The 18299-nt window shown below is 39.0% G+C and overlaps 1 protein-coding gene across 1 annotated transcript in view; it reads left to right on the top strand.

The window, feature by feature from the left end:
• The window catches only part of HERPUD2 (HERPUD family member 2), a 134740-nt gene that overhangs the window by 4949 nt on the left and 111492 nt on the right, over positions 1-18299 (top strand). The window lies entirely within an intron of this gene.

Genomic DNA, 18299 nt, shown 5'->3' with positions numbered 1-18299 from the left:
AAATTCTAATGAAGTCACTAACAACCTCTTTGTTCAATCCAGTGGACCCTTTTCCTTATTTTGCTTGACCTCTCTGCAGCATTTGATACTAGTGACCATGGCCTGCAGCATTTACATCCCTTAATTTGTGAAACCACACTTTCCTAGTTTTCCTCCTAGATCTCTGGCTTCTTTATTTTACCTTCCAGGACCTCCATCTTTTGCCTGTCACTTAAATGTCCATTTACCTCAGAGTTGTGTCCTAGTCAGTTTATTCTTATCTCACTTTTTATTCTCTCCTTTGGTGATCCTCATTCACTTCCATGGCTTTAGTTACCATATATATGCTACTGTCTCCTAAATAGAAATGTCTAGTCTAGTTCTCTCTTCTCACTACAAATCTGCATAACTGATGCCTTCAAAATATGTGTCTTGATGTTCCAAGGTACCTCAAACCAATATATCACAAGTTAAACTCTTCATTTTTGTTATACTTGCTTTAAAGTTCCCAGTCTCTAGATGTTATCATCATCAACCCAGTTGCCTAAGCCAGAAATATGGGTATTATACTCAGCCCCCCCCATCTCTTACCTCCTACAACCATCAGAAAGTCGTGTCAGATTTTCCTTCTCATAGATTTCTTTTTTTTTTAAAACAACTTGTGTGTGTATTATTTTGAGTACTCACAATATTTGTTGATACAGATAGTGCACACACTTGTACGAAAAAGCAGGACAGTGTGTTGATGGCTGAGTCTTTATTTTATTTTATTTTTGCTTATTCTCCCCAGAGCCCCCCAGTACATAGTTGTATATTCTAGTTATAGGTCCTTCTGGTTGTGCCATGTGGGATGCCGCCTCAGCATGGCTTGATGAGTGGTGCCACGTCCACACCTGGGATCCAAACCAGTGAAACCCCAGGCCACCGAAGCGAAGCACATGAACTTAACCATAGCCACAGGGCCGTCCCCTCATAGATTTCTGCTCTCTCCATTTCTCTCCTTCTCCACTACTAGTATTCTAGGTAGGCCACTATTCTCTCCTGCCTCAACTCTCTGCAATAACCTCTCTGCCTGGTGCCTTGTTCTACTCTAACTCATTCTTCACATTGTACCCAGACTGATCTTTTTATTTTTTTTAATTTTTCTTTAAAGACACTTTTTTTTTTAAGATTTTTTATTTTTTTCCTTTTTCTCCCCAAAGCCCCCCGGTACATAGATGGATATTCTGGGTTGTGGGTCCTTCTAGTTGTGGCATGTGGGATGCTGCCTCAGCGTGGTTTGATGAGCAGTGCCATGTCCGCGCCCAGGATTTGAACCAACAAAACGCTGGGCCGCCTGCAGCGGAGTGCGAGAACTTAACCACTCAGCCACGGGGCCAGCACCCAGATTGATCTTTTTAAACTTGAAGTATGTCAGTCCCCTGTTTAAAGTCTTCAAACTTTCCCTCAGGAAACTTACATGATAACGTTTCCTTATTTCTGGCAAATCTACCATGCCTTGCTCTCTCTGTAAACTCTAGCAAGCCTTGCTGCTCCCTGTGTCTGGCAGACTTCGCTCTCCTTTTTACACTTGCATCCCTGACCTGGCTTTCTCCTTTAAGTCTCAGCTTAGCCATCATTTTCTCTAAAAGCCTTCTTTGATCTCCTAAAATTGGGCAAGGTACCGTCTTAACCCCATTGGTATCTTGTATTTATTCCTATGACAGTACCAATAGCACAGTTTTGTAAATACTTGCCTCTTCTCTTGGAGTCTAAGCTCCTTAAGGGCAGGGACTCTTGTCTTGTTCACTTGTTCACATAAAAATTCTGGGGTCCTTAATAATTTGTAAGAATGTAAATAGATCATGAGCCCAAAAGTTTGAGAATTGCTGCTCTAGCATATATTATGTGTTCAATGTATATATGTTAAATAATTAATAAATGTCAGTTTGCCAAAACTCTGGCACACAGCTACTCAATGTTTCTTAATCAAAGCTTTCCCTAAAATGCCCAGAATTAATATCTGAATAGGCAAAAATATACCCAAGCTTAGTATCTGAATGTGTGTAAGTGAAAGTATACTTTAGATGAATGTGCTTTGTAAACTGTGGAGTGCTATACAAATACCATTGTTTTGATAACTGTCTATGATAATTGTGGACCAACGTTCTAGCTTTGGTAGTAGAACCAGGACTACCTATAATGACTTGAAGATGAGAATTTTTATAACCAGCCATTTCATTAGATTTCATATCTAATCCATGTAACTAACAATTTTGTGAAATAGATATTACCCTTATTTTTTAAATAAGGAAACCAATGTTCAGAAAAGTGATTTACTCAAGGTCTCAGAACTTGTAAGAACCTGAGACAAGGTTCAAAGACCTCATGCTTTTCCAATACACAACACTTCAGGTGGAGTGATTTGTTTCTCTGTTACCCTGAATCCCATCCTCATTTGCTAGACATTTGGTCTGGTAAAAGAGTACGATGGTTTTTACAATTTTCAGGTGCTTTTACCTTTAATGCAAGAGGAAACATATGTGAATGGTATTAGGTCTATATGAAGGTTTTCCCTGAGGGCCAGCTCAGAGCGCGACAGTGTAAATGGGATGGCACTTCTCACAGAACAAGTCTGTCCTGTTTTCTACATTGCCAAAACTGAGCAGACATGGTCAGTTTGGGTGGTAGGGGTGGAGCTTGAGATTTCAGATGTTTATTTTATGAAGTGGGTTAGGCAATCTGCAATATTTCCCTGTTAACAGTAATATCCAAATATCCAAAAAGCCCTTGAGTACTTTTTAGTCCTCTTTTGCAGGGCAGTAGAAGAGGATTGAGAAATGATAGGGAAAATAAACGGGCACTAACTAAAACATTTTTCTTGTGAAAATTAAAGATATATAACATTCACAAAAGCTGAAACTAATTTAGTTTGATGAATTATGAATTAATATGTGAGTATATTTTGTTCAAGTCAAATTTATAATATGAAACTTCATAATTCAAGATATTTCTCAAGAGAAATATTCTACCATCCACAAAATCTCTTTTAAGTGTCATGAAATACAAACACAGGGAATCAAGGTAAATATGGTTTAAATATTTTTTGTATTTAACTTTTAAATATTGAAAACTAATAGTGCATTCTAGTGTTAAATTTATGATTAAATAGCATAGTTATTAGAGGAAAGTTCTGTCGAGATCAAAGAATGTAACTAAAATAATTGACAGTGTTAATATTCCGCAAATGGAAGGGGATAGATACTGACATGTCCTTTTATGGATTAAGAATCTATATAGTACAGGAAGTCGTGACACTTGCAAGATTATACAACTAATGAACAAAAATTAGAAAAAATAAAGCCTTCTACCTTCTCTTCTTTTGTAAAGATCAAACTTCACCCCAAAGAGGAAGAGAAGGCAAAAGACATAGTAGTAATAACAAAACAAAACAAAACAAAATAAAGTGAGAGAACCATGCAACTTGAAGACCAGAGATTTGAACAAACAGCAAAACAGCTATTTAAACAGCAAATAACTCTCATTCTTAACTTCTTTACCTTAGAAGGAAGGGTTTTTGCTTTTCCCACCAGCCAAGGAGGGAATGGGGGAGAACGCAGTGCAGAAATAGGATGTCGGAATCTACACTGCCCCGGGAGGCCCGGTTTATCTCACTTATCACTGGAGGCTAAAGGAATTTTCAAATTCCAGGGCTCTCCTGGAAACTTAATTCTAATACAGATGCGAGCCTCCCTTCCCTCTAAGGACTCCATGTCCCTGGTAACAGTCCTGCAGCACAGTTGCCTCTGGAACCGAGGGAAGAGAGGAAGCCATTTACCTTGAGGTTTTCTTGCCAATCAGCACCTTGGTATAGAGCCATCCAATCTGATTACATAGTAAAAATACCACTGAGCACAATACTGGAGGAAAATCCAAGTACATAAAAGTAAATCTATTATAAGTGGGAAAGGCCATTGTTGCCAACTCCCTTTGGCATTTCCTACCACTGAATTATAAACTGAAATAGGAAATAGGGACACATGGTTCTATGGGAAACCAGCTGCCTTCAACAACCAGTCTTAATATATTGACTTTGGCAATGATTGAATGCCTCCTGCTATATAAGAGGCTAGTGAAAGTGAACTCAATTGAACTTAAGTAAGTTTATGTAGGGAGAACGTGTTAGGTCAGAACAAGGCTATCACTTTAGCAAGCAGTAGGAACCTAGCCTCTCCAAATCACTCTTCCTTGCAGGCCTCTGAGCGAGTGACTGTTTCCTGGAGGTGCTCCTCAGAGGCCTCATATCCAGTAAAACAGGAAATTCAGAGAGGAAGCAAATGCCTGCGCCAGACTAATGTGCTCGCTTCACATGAAAAAATTGCATTGGATTACCTTGGAGACTGACTGGCAGAGGACAAATGCGTAGTAGTAGTTAAGATAGTATGTCATCACTCCCTTCCTTTGTGAGGCTCCCAACAACTTACAGACTCTTTCTTCTACTATCCCTCTAATTATTTGACATTGATTAAATCCTATTTTAGAGAGATACTTAAGTGTCTGATGAAAATAAAAGAGCAAATGATGGTGTTTGTGTCTGTCATCCTTGATGTGATCCATTTCATGGAAGGAATCATAACTGAGATTTATTTCTGGTTTTAGTTGATACTCTTTTTTCCTTGATTTGCTTCCAAAAATTTGTCAGTAAATGATAACATCTTGCCAATCAATTAATATAAACAGATAAACAGATTTAGTGAAACCAAAATAATGGCCATCTTTGTCATCTAAAATGGTAGCAATACAGTATTAAACACTAGTGTTGAACTATAGATATTTCCTTCTGGAGTTCTTATGCCAAAAGGCTACGTTTGTGTCCTAATAGAATCTAATATCTTAAGAGATGGAAGAGAACTTCTAACTCTAAATCAGCTACCTGCCAAATTCAAGAACTTCCTCAAATGTTATTTTATTCATGTCATGTATAAGGCTACGGTACCAACTATTGAAACTATAAATGTTAGAATTTGAATTTAAAGGAAGCAGATGTGTTACAGATGATATTATATTACTCTATAGTCCTAAAGTTCACATATGGCGTAGTTGTAACTCTCTCTGTTTTATGATTTCTGACACACAAGTAAACAAACTCTTCTGAAATTTTTGTTTCTGGTAAAAGTGTTCATTTAACTTCTTATTATTTCAAAATATGTTTTTGGTTTGAGCTAAATGTCAGTGACATGTAGATGCTTGTCAATGAGCACTAGACAATTAAGATGTTTTCTCTTGTAAAATTTAGCTGTTTTTGCAAATCTGTGAACAAAAATGTCCATGAATTACTTTTGCTATAAGACTGCAGGCCCTGAAGATAGACTAAATCCTAGCTATCTTTTCATCTTGTGCAAACTTAGCATAATACCTTGCACATAGTAGGAGCCCAACTATTTTTTGGAAATAATTGCATATACTTTTAGGGTTTATATGTGGCTTGGGAAACTGAATGAAGTAGAAAGAACAATACCAAAATAGGGCAAAAAAAAAGTGGGAAATTTGAGTATTGCAAGTAGGTAGAGATTATTATATTATCTTTATATTTCCTCCTTAATTTATCCCCAACTTCCATTGCACACACATGCAAACATTAAGAAAAAAGTCAGGAAAAAGCCCTTTCCCACACAATTTCCCCCAGTTTCAAATGACCCAGATTTCTCTGTTTTTTTAGCATCACTATTAGACTCCTGTTTTTGTGGGGGTTTTTTGTTTTTTGTTTTTGGCATCTTTGACAGTCAATCAGCTGATCCTGACATTGGCAAGGTTAAGCAAAGAGAGCAGGTCCACCCTTATTTCCGTTGTTTAGGCCTACCTGCTTCGTGCCCTTCTCCCTACCTCCTGATCAGTTCTAGATAAGAGGCAGCGCTGACTTGCAGCTTCCCAAGATACACTAACTTCTTGGGAAAAAGTAAGCACAAGCTTTCCCAGACCTATGGTGTTTAGCAACCAAAGTGAACTCTGAAGAGAGACCAGAGAAGAGCAGGAAGAGATCACAAAAGTAAAACTCTCTTTTCAATCCCTGGCAGAAACTGTCCCTCTTTCTTTCCTTTTGTCATCAACACACAGCAGTCTCCAGCAAAGCTCTCTTTCACTTTACAAGTAAAAGGGATTTCTGAAGGAAGAAAGAAATATTAGGAGACCTTGAGACCAATTTTTCCAGCCACTGTGGCTGCGTAATTCTGGGTGAGTCACTCTTCTTCAGGAAATCGAAAGAATGTAAAATATGTGAAGGTTACTGAGGATGGCTGTGGAGCAGAATGTAGATCCTCAAGTAATTTCAAGTTTCCTTCCTACGTTTTTCTCACAGAAACACATCAGATGTAATGAAGGCTGAGAGAGGAGGGGTGGTCAGGGAGAGGGAATGCGTTAAAATGCAGTTTTAAAGGGTACGTTAACTACGTAGCCAGTAGGTTGATCTAGGGTGATTTAATTATCTTAATCTAAAGATTTATCTAATGAAATTAAAATAGTCTACAAAGGTGAGCTATTTACTCCCTTCAATCAGTGGAAGAAATGTGAGATAAATTATATGGGAAAGATTTTCTTCTCATTGTTTCATAGTTTATAAAGTGAAAATAGAAGATAATTCAATGGGAAAAATACCTTAATAACTTCTTCCTGTTATCTCAATGCCATGCCAGAATGAGGTGCATCAAAAGACAAGTTGTGGGGCTGACCGGTGGCACAGTGGTTAACTGCTCACGTTCTGCTTTGGCAGCCTGGGTTTCGCAGGTTCAGATCCCAGGTGCGGATATGGCACCGCTTGGCAAAAGCCATGCTGTGGTAGGCGTCCCGCGTATAAAGTAGAGGAAGATGGGCATGGATGTCAGCTCAGGGCCAGTCTTCCTCAGCAAAAAATGAGGAGGATTGGCAGCAGATGTTAGCTCAGGACTAATCTTCCTCAAAAAAAAAGGGGAAAAAAAAAGTTGTTTGTAAACATCCAAAGATCTTTGAAATTCCCCAGCGTCTATAATAAACACCCCTTATTAAATAGACCTCAAAAAGCAAGGAGAGTAAGGACAATGAAGGATAGGACAGAGAGAGCATGGAATCAAGAAAGTAGGGAGCAGGGCCGGCCCCATGACCAGGTGGTTAAGTTTGCTCAGTTCGCTGAGGCACCCAGGGTTCATTGTTTCAGATCCTGGGCACAAACCTACACACTGCTCATCAGGCCATGCCATGGTAGCATCCTACATAGAAGAACTAGAATGACCTATAACTGGGATATATAACTGTGTGCTAGGGCTTTGGGGAGAAAAATAAAGAGGAAGATTGGCAACAGATGTTAGCTCAGGGCCAATCTTCCTCACCAAAAAAAAAAGAAGAAGAAAGAAAGAAAGTAGGCTAGAACAGCTTGCTCACACCATGTGGACTTCAGCTGAAAGGAGAAGGGCCACCAAGGTTTTGAGAATAACCCCTCTGTATTAGTTTACAAGGGCTGCCATAACAAAATACCACAGCCTGGGTGGCTTAAATAATCAAAATTCATTTTCTCATGGTTCCGAGGCTACAAGTCCAAGACCGAGTTGTCGTCAGCAGGTTTGGTTTCTCCTGAGGTCTCTCTCCTTAGCTTGCAAATGGGGCCACCTTATCTCTGTGTCTTCACATGGCCTTTCCTCTGTGCATGCACATCCTGGTGTCTCTTTGTGTGTCCAAGTTTCCTCTTCCTATAAGGATACTAGACTGATTGGATTAGGCCCTCCCTAATGACCTCCTTTTAACTTAATCACCCCCTTTAGAGGCCTCCAAATACAGTCACATTCTGAGGTACTGGGGGTTAGGGCTTCAACATATGAATTTTGAGGGGACACAGTTCAGCTCATAACATTCTCCCTGCAAGTGGGCAGAGTCTAGTTAATATGTGTACCCTTCGACTTGGCTATTCTTCTTCTAGAAATTTATCTTAGAAAAACAACTAGCATAAATGCCAAAATGATATTTACATAGGATGTTCATTGCAGCACTGGTTGAAACAGCAAAACGTGGTAAATAACCTAATTATCCATTAATAGGAGATTTGTATCACAAATTACAATCTAACCATACAAATAGAATACTAGGCTTAGGAAGATGTTCAAGATGTTATGTCAAAAACTCAAGTTACAGAACACTGTGTACAGTACAAACTCGTGTTTAGAAATTACATCGTATATTTGTATAGGCCTAGAAAAAGGTCTGAGAGAATATATATGGAACTGTTAAGAGTGATTACTTCTATGGTATGGACTTTGGAGTAGGGCTTTTCACTTTTTATTTGAACACTTATGTAATTTGAATTTTTGCAACAGATGTGTTTGCTTTTGTAATTAAAAATGAAACCATTAATTTTTTTAAGTATTCCCTGAGAAACATGGGGTAAACAAGTTTAAAGCCTATAAAGTTTGTAACACTGTAATAAATAATAGAAACTACCTTTATTGGGCATCTACTACTTAGTCATTCAACAAATATTTTTGAGCCCCTGTGTCCCAGGCATTGTTAGGCAGTTCACATATATCACACCCAATCCTCACAAAGACTTCTCAAGGCGAATTTTACTACTTTGATTTTACCTTGGCAGAAAACAAGGCTCAGAGAAGTCAAGTAATTTGCAAAAATTGCACAGTTGATAAGCAACAAAGCCAAGTCTTTTGTCTACTTCGTCATACTGCCTTGTAAAATTACTTTCTTCTACTGTGTATACAGGATACAGAAAATTGTTATCCAGCTTGATGCTGTTAGAATCACATTTACAGGTCGATAGTGTATTCTCTCAGCAAATAAACTACCACCTCTAAATCTGTCTATCTATCCATCTATCTATCTATCCACATTTCATATCCACTAATCAGAAGTATTTGCCAGAGCGATTTTGAAATTACAAGTGATTTTGATAAATAAAGGAAAATTCCATGATCTTGAGTTCTCATTGAATGATGATCGGGGAGTGAGGAGGAGGGTGAGTACCAGGAGAGCCACTCTTGTTTACTCTGTTTATTGTAGGGTAGGGCAGTACTGGCATTCGGAATACTAATAAAGCAGCGTCTGGGTCTATAACTTCAGTTATCAAAAGAAAGAAGCTTTGACGGATAATGCCCCCCGGTTACTGTCTCTGTGAGAAGCACACACATACGTATTGTTCCCTGTGAAAATGAGCACTTTGTACAGATAGGCTGGTACAGTGGCATGAAAAGGACTTCAAGAGAATCTCTGAAGCAGCAGCACTCTTGATATCCCAGCTCCTGAAATTTTATCATTTCTCTTCAGATGGCAGTAGGATCAGTTTGAATGTGCTACAGCCTATCCATGAGCGCGATTTCAGGGGATTCAGCCTATCTTGCAAATCCTTCCTAGCTCCTGTCTCTGATATCAACTCTTTGTTCAAAAGTAGTAGCTCCCAAAAGCACAATGCTTTCATCTGTTATCAGACATGTATTACTTGGTGTGAGTGGAGGGGAAGAGTGTGAACACGGTAGGCCCCTCCTCAGGTTTGGGGAACAAACAGGATTGGGGAGGCTGGGATACAAAGACAAATTGCCAATTTCACTATGTTGCCTGGGACACAGTGCTGGGAATAAGGAGAACCCTGTCAGTCAGGAGTCACTGGAGTTTATTTTACCCACTAGTGAGTAGAGTGTGGAAATAGTCAGCTGCCTGGTGCTTGGCGTGAGCAGAGCTCCTTAGACTCAAATGGTCTTCCTAGCTGTCTTCCCTAGGTGAGCCTGAAAAGTCTTTGCCCCAGTCCCTGTGGGCACCATGGAGGGACAGAAAGAGTATAGGCTTTGCAGTCAGAATAGAAGTGGGTACAAATACAACTCATCCACTTGCTGGCTGTCTGACCTTGGGCAAATCAAACTATCGCACAGGGCTGTCATGAGGATGAAATGAGATTACGTAAGTAAAGAGCTTTACACAGTGCCTGCTACACAAAAGGGACCCAGCATACAATCGGTCCTTTCTGGGTCCCTGCTGAGAACTCCACCAGGACCAAAGCCCAGCCTTGAACCTAAGCCCAGTCAGCGCTGAGTCCTGACCGCTTGCCCAAATCCTGCTGAATCCTTTCTCCAGGCTTGCACCCTGTTTTCACATCCTTCTCAGCTTCAGGCTGCAGCTTCAAATATGTATCCTGCCTGCCTTCCACCTACCAACTACACTCCATGGATGGCAGTGTCAGCTTCAGTCAGACTAGAGCCTGCTCTGGTCCCGTTTAGACTTGATGATTTAGACCTGTGGTTCTAAACCTTTCTTGGGACCACGCCAGACCTAAACTTCTATGTACAGAACCGGGAGATCCGCATTTTTTAAAAGCTCCCCTTCCCTCACTGCAAGAGCCACCTCACTGGTCTTCACCCATTCTTGCTTCCAGGCAGAAGTTTCCTGTATGCTGTGTAAGCAAGGCCTTGGCATCTACTTTGCAGATAGTTGGTGCTTAATAAATATTTATCGAGCAAGTGAAGGCTTTCTGTTGGGTATTTTTTTCCTTACAAAGATATTTAGCCATAGAATTTAAGAATAACATTAAAAAATAATGGCACATACTAGTTGTTCAATAAAGATTGGTTTATGAATGATGAAAGCCTGTTTTCTTTTGGGAGGGCAAAGATTTGGGAGAATGCCTGTGAGTATAGAAGTTCCACGGAAGTAAATGAAAAGACAGCACGTGGAAGAGTTTTACAAAGCGTGAGGAATACGTGGAATAATAACGATGTTGTACCATCCAAATCTTAGTGTCAGTACATTCTAATTTGTTCTAGAGAAAAGGACACTAGGGTAAGCAGCTTCTCAAAGGTTACAGTGTGTGTCAGCAGGAGGGAGAAAAGCAAGAAAGAGGTCTCATTACTTCTAACTATACAAGCACAATAAAGAGACATATCTTCTTTTTTTAATTTTTGCTTTTCATTATGGAAAATTTCAAACATATTCAAAGTAGAGAGAAGAGTATAATAAATCCTCATCTCGGTTACACAGCTTCAACGGTTATCAACATTTTGTCTATATTGGACTAACCTGTGTGATGCAAAATAGGGCTTCTGAGTTTACTTTAAAGATTGCTTGAATCAAATGCGTAAATAAATGCTGCAGGACTAGGTCAACATTCTTTGGGAAGATTTAGAGATAGCATGTACTCCCAGAGCCCATTTACATAGATTTTTCAACATCTGGCTAACAATTCCTCTTTGAGTCGGATGATTACGACATTCCAAACTCTGCACAATCTCCTAATGAGTGTATATAATAGAGTCACTGTACTTGTCTCTAAAAAAACAACTTATTTGTTTTTAGAACGTTAGAAAATTGTGGCTGTGTCCCCATCTGGGGTACAAAGGACCAGTGAACCCGGTTGTGGTCCTTGCCTTCAATGGCTCCAAATGTCCCACCACCAAGCTAGTCTTATGACAATCCAGAGTGAGACAGGCTGCAGGTCTGGCTTCATTGGCTATAGAAAGAGTCTCTGAGTGTGAAAGTTTATACTCTAAGGCAAAACATTAGGGAGTGATTAGTAGTTTCACATTGAATACGAGCAATTTCTTGGGAATCACTATGATTAACTTGATTCAACCATTTATTTAAGTATATGGTGATGTTACTGGGTTTAGCTTTCCTATCGTTTTTTCTTCTTTCAAGTAACCAGTTTGTATTTTCTATTTTTAGTACAAGGTTATCAGATGTTAAGTTGTACTCTTTGACAGAGGGAAGTAAAATCTTAATATTAATTAAGCCATTGTCTAAGAGGAATCCGCCATATCTTGCTTATTGAATATAGTTTCATGTTAAGCACATGGTTCAATATATATTTGTTGAAAGAATAAGGTTGAATGTCTTCTTTCCAAATATTTTTCTAGCTGCTAATGTGTTTTGTTTTTTTTTTTTAAAGATTTTATTTTTTTCCTTTTTCTCCTCAATGCCCCCCGGTACATAGTTGTATATTCTTCGTTGTGGGTCCTTCCAGTTGTGGCATGTGGGAGGCTGCCTCAGTGTGGTTTGATGAGCAGTGCCATGTCCGCACCCAGGATTCGAACCAATGAAACACTGGGCCGCCTGCAGCGGAGCGCACGAACTTAACCACTCGGCCACTGGGCCAGCCCCTGCTAATATGTTTTAATGCCACTTTAATGTGGTTTTCGTCATATTAAAAAAATCTCGGTTATAACCAGTATATTCTTTGGGATTGAAAATCCGTGTTGGTAATCCTTCTAATTCTTTGGACTATCAGGTCCTTACCTTGATCTCTGTGACTCATTATATCTCAGATCCTCCTCAGTGCAGCCACACCTTATTTTTGACCATCATCTACAATGTCTCCACATCTGAGACTCTTAAATGTGAAGAGTTTCCTCTGACCACGCTATCTATCTGTCTACCTCTCCTGTTACTTCATTCCTTCTGACCCACTCTTCACACTTTCAGACCTAGGCACTTTGCCCTTTCTCCATCTGCCAGCCTTTCTGGCCTCTCAGGACATCCCAAGGCACCTCACAAATTCGAGGGACAGTTTGTCCCACTGTGCTTGCACCTGCATCCTAATGACTCTCATTTCACTGATCTTCTGGCATACCTATCCTGCTGATCTCCAGTCCTGGTTAAGGGAAACATCTCTCTCTTCCGTTCTCTCTTCTAGACAGCTGAATATTTCTGGAGAAAGTAGCATAACCAGGTTGATTGGAGGCTCCAAAATGTATTCCTTCCAATTTGTCTTGCAATTCAACAACACTGGGAATTCCTTTTCTTATCTCTTATCGATTCACTCTTAAAATACACATAGCTGTTCTTCCAATCTTCTGCGTTCTCATTAAATTTCTACACTTACACCAACTTCTTTTGCTATCTACTTCATGAGAAGCGGGAGGTCATCTGATATGAATACTATATAAATTTCACTTTGTCCAAATTATCACCCATTCCCTTATCTTCCTTCTAGTCTGTGAAGAATTTTCCCAATTTCCTTCTAAAGCCAGTGTTTCCATCTATCCTTTTCTCTCCTCCCTCCCCGTGTCCTTCTGGACTTTGCTCCTCTTCCATTTCCTCCCCTTCATCTACTCCAGATCCATTTTGGGGGGCTCCCTCTCTTCTTGTCCCTCCCTTGATATCTACAAGCATTCTCTCTCCTGGCCTAATACTCTTCCTTTTTTTTTTTGAGGAAGATTAGCCCTGAGCTAACATCTGCTGCCAATCTTCCTCTTTTTGCTGAGGAAGACTGGCCCTGAGCCAACATCCGTGCCCATCTTCCTCTACTTTATATGTGGGATGCCTACCACAGCATGACTTGACAAGTGGTGCCATGTCTGCACCCGGGATCCAAACCGGCGAACCCTGGGCCACCGAAGCAGAACGCGGGCACTTAACCGCCGCGCCACCAGGCCGACCGCTACTCTTCCTTGATTCTAATTTCTGTTCATGGTATTTCTCTCTCTCTCCTTCCTCTTCATCCACAAACTTCATCCACCAACTTCATCCACCTTGGTTTCTTTTCCCTCTTGATCCTCAGCACCATCAGCTCATGGAAAGACATAAAGGCAAAAACCTCTCCATAGATCTTCTGTGTTTCAGCAGAATTTGACAACATTGACTACTCTCTCCTTACTAGAACTCTCATCTCCCTGGGAGCCCATGTCACACTCTTCTGGTTCTCCTGCCTCACATATGGCTTCTGTTTAGTTTCCTTCCAGGATTCCTTCACCACTCCCCACAACCCCCACTGCCCCCGCCCCTTAAAACAAGCCCTTAAATATAAGCTTTCTGAAGATTCAGTTTCAGCCCTCTCTGTTTTAACTCTCAACAATCCCTTTGTAATCTCATCCTTTCTTATATCTCGATCTATCTAGCTATCCCCTTTATGAGAATGACTCCAGCTTTCTACCCTTAGCCCTCATCTGTCTTCCCCTAATCAGACCCGGTTCCTAACCCTATTCTGATGTGTTGCAGCCACCTTAAACTCTGATCTAAATTAAACACATCACTTTTCACTCCTGTGTTTTTTATCTTGGCTAATCAATCCAGTGGGGTCTCCTTCCACCATTATCTTTCAAATCAATCTCCTTCTGTTCACTACCCTTCTTTAGAAACTCATTAACTCTTGCCTGGACCCAGCATTGCATAGCCTTCTAAATAGTCGCCCTGCTTTCAGTTTGTTTTTTCTCCATTTAGTGGAATAATAGCAAGTCAGCTTTGTTATTCACACGTTACATGCTTTTGCCTTTTAAAAAACTCTATCTCTTTCTTTGACTCATTTGTCTTTCCCCACCAATATGCACATTAAATGTTGGCTTTTCTGAACACTACTTCTGGAGACATCTTCCAAAGGTTCAGATCTGGGCATGTCACTTCAAGCACAAAGACTTTCCTTTTCTGCCCGTTGCCTTCCATAGTCAAAGCCCTCCATGATTTGGTCTAAATCTGTCACTCTAACCTTATCTCCCATTCAACTCTTGCAGCCTGGTCTATGGTAAATCCTCCCAAACAGGTCCTATGCTCACGTGTCTTTTCTTAAACTATTGCCTCCATGGGGTGCATTTCCTTCCAGATCAGCTTTTGTAAGTTTACCTAGTCTTGAAAGCCCAATTCAAAACATTCTCCTCTAAAATACTGTCTCCCCATTATGAAAGTCAGAACAAGAGCCTCTCCATGTTTTTAAGTTCCTGATTGATATCTGGAAAAGATTTACCACAATCTGTCCTGGCATCCAATTATTTGTTCCTCTTCTCCATTACACCACACACTTAGAAGAGAGGGACAGTAATTCATTTTTGTATCCAAATCAATGATTATGAAGCACTCCCATTGTAGTTGCTTTTTTTTATCAAATTGTTGAATTCTATAGCAAGAGTTGCCTTGATTTTATTTATAGAATTAAGAACAAAATTTAGCTTGTTTTAGGGAGGAAAATTTTTATCTTGTTTTACTGAATGATTTGATCTTTATTTTAATGTAAATTTTCCATTCGTAATAGAACTTCTATAATAAGCATTATTCAATGGACAAAAATTCATGATATTCATTATATCAAAACAAGTCATTGACTAATATAACAAATAATAACATGTTAAAAGGAAGGCACAGTGCAAGTGAAAGAATATATGCAAATATCAGGGGGAGCTACTGATTATAATTAGAAGAGATAATGTATGTAAAGTGCATACTCATTATCTGGTACAGAGCAAGTGCTCAGTAAATATTACCTAATGTTATACAGCAAATAAAGCAGCCAGAAAAAATAGTTTTCTTTTTTCCATGTAGTCTGCATAGTTTTGTGTGACAGCTGATGTTAACTTTGATCTGCGTTTGGTTTTAAGTCGGTCAGATATACCTTTCTATAATTTCAAGAGCAAGTAACAAAGAATAAGGCATGTGAGGAGCTAGCATGATGTAATTAACCATGTGCACTATTGATGAGGACTTGGCTTCCCTCTGTACCACTTGATATTCAGCGAAATAAATAATGGTGATAATTGTCACATTCCTAACAAAGACATCTGCTAAACCAGGCAACTCAAGCAAAGCTGTTTGCTACTGACAGCTTGCTTCAAATGTGAATGTTGCCATTAAGAAAAAATAGAGTTTCTGTATTTATCACATTACCGAATATGTTGCATTGGCAATGATTCATCTGGGGACCAAAAGACCTATGCCTGACAATTAAATTCAGCATTCAAACTTCTATATTTGCTTAGAGGACTATTAGAAGATATTTAATTTTTTTGTTGTTTTCATGTAAATGCAAAATATCTACCTGATAAAAATAAAAAATCCAACAATTAAGAATGGTACCAACTGAAGAGTAAAATTCTCCTCATTCTCCCAACCCCCATTCCTCCTCTCTAGAGATTATCTTTGAATCACACACTATGTAAAAACTGCACTAAATAACAATAAAAATCAGCCAACTCCACTTTATTTTGTATACGCCCTTGAATTTCAGAAAATCCCCATGTTGCATGATGCCCAAAGACAAACAATTACATCTTTTGATTTTTTTCTATTTGTCAGTTAATGTCATCATCATAAAAATCTTTATTTCAAAGTGATATTCCAAAGGACCAGGAAGAATGAAAGCTTTACTCTCTGTTCCTTCATCTGATGACTGGTCCCTGAGAAGTCTCTGAAGCAGTAGCAACCTTAGACCAGGATGAGAAAGGTCTCTGACCCTGGACCCCAAACTTTTCAGGGCCCTATTCTTGATTTCCTTTGGCCCTGCCCCTCCTCGTGGGGTGAAGTGTCTGTGTTGCCAAGGGGACATGCCCACTCAGAGCCTGTGTGCCTCTACCAGACCATATTTGGGGGGACCTGGACAGAGGAATTTCCAGCTCACATGGTCCAAGCAATTTCCATGGCTTCTTCCCTACCTCTGTCCTTACAAGGATGAGTAAGTCATGGGCTGGGGCCAGGGGCCAGCTTTTCTCCTTTCTGCTATTTTCTGGTATAGAATTCTGAAGAATCCAAGAAATCTAAATTCAAACCTAATGTTTTAGATTGTTATGAAGCTGTCAAAGTGGAAGAATTTAAATATTTATTTAACAATTTGTTAGTTTGATTTATAACTTTAAAATATTTAGATATATGAGAGGTTGACTTCAATATATGCTTTTGACTTGAGTCCCCTCAAATGACAGGAGGTGGGCCTGATTTGAAGATAATGTCATTGTGAAGTTCATATAATTAAATGCCTTTCCACCTGAATTGTGTTCCTAAGAGTTTTTTGAAATAAAGGCAAAATGAATCTTACTCTTCAAATCACTAAGTTTTTTAAAAAAATGAATAACTTCCAATTTCAAATTATTTTGTCCCTGCTATATATTCACTGTTGAAATAGTGAAGAAACATCTTACCAGAGGGAGAACAGAACTTAACTTTGTTCTTTTTTGAAAATAACAAACTTTCATAACTTGCTCTTCATCTCAAATAGTTTTTTATGGATCTGCCATTTTCCACTCACCCCTCTTTTTCCCCTATGCATAAATTATCTCTCTTTCAATCAACAATAAGAGTTTTTCAAAACAGAAAATTTTATTTAGGCCTACCATCACTTTATAGAAAAAGAAACTAAGGATATTATGATAGGGTAGTATGATCTTTTAGGCAAAGTTATTTAGGAGTCTTGGTTCGTACAAGTTTAGCAGGCTCAAATCAGTTGGGTTTTTATTTGTACTCATTTTTGTGATGAATCCATCGAGATGCAGAGGGTAGAAAGATTCATTATTTGGGGAAAAGAGTTGTTTCTTAATAATAATCACATTTTAACCGGGAGTCCATTTCATTGCTTATTCATAGGGGGTCCTATAGGCAGGAGTTAGAATTAGTTGAATATGTATTCCATTCACATAGTTAAATATGTGTGTGTGTGTATATACATAGTTTTTTTTCTTCTCACCCTGTTCTCCATCCACCCTGATTTTCCTGCTCTACCCCTGAAAGATGACCGCTGTATTAGGTACGAGTGCGTGTGTGCAGGGTTTCTTTAAGCAAATACAAGTTCTTATGCAACAGCTTTTTTCACCTAACAAACTTGCAGATCTTTCCTCATCAGTCCAGAGAGAGCTTCCTTATTCTTTCTTGAACATTCCATAGAATTATTCCACTATATGGCTATCCTATAACTAATTTTTATTAATAACTTTCATTTCTTAAGAACAGTTTTATATTTACAAAAAAAATTGTGCAGACAGTAGAGTGAATTCCCACATACCCATTTTCACCTATTATTCACATTTTACCTTAGCACAGTAAGCTTGTTACAATTGTTGACTCAATATTGATACATTATTATTAACTAAGGTCTACACTTTGTTCAGATTTCCTTAGTTTTCCCATTTTCTGATCCAGGAGATCATATTACGCTCAGTCATCATGTCTCCTTAGGCTCTTCTTGGCTAGGACTGTTTCTTAGGCTTTTCTTGATTTTGTTGACCTTGACAGTTTTGAGGAGTACTGGTCAGATAGTTTGTAAAATGTCCCTCAATTGAGATTTATGTAATTTATTTTTGCACAAATTTATTTTGTATAAAAAAATCTTTTGATGAATGCTTGATATTTCCCCCCAGTCGTTTGCTATTACAAACTATGCTGCAATGAGTAACAGTGTGCATCTGCCACTTCACATGTTGCTGGTATAAAGGATGAAGTCTGGGAAGTGACATTGGAAGGTTAAAGGGTAGATACATTTATAATTTTGACACCATTGCCAAATATCCTTCCATATACTTCCAAATACTGCATGTATGAGAGTGCCCATTTCCTGAGAGTTTTGTAAGCGAGTGTGTTGTAAAACTTTTGGATTTTTGCCTGTTTGATAGGAGAAAATTGGTATCTCAGTGTGCTTT

This window comes from Equus asinus, chromosome 1, assembly GCF_041296235.1.
Source record: "Equus asinus isolate D_3611 breed Donkey chromosome 1, EquAss-T2T_v2, whole genome shotgun sequence".
NCBI lineage: Eukaryota > Metazoa > Chordata > Mammalia > Perissodactyla > Equidae > Equus > Equus asinus.
Note: the sequence above shows the minus strand (reverse complement) of the source record. Positions and strands in the feature narration are given on the sequence as shown.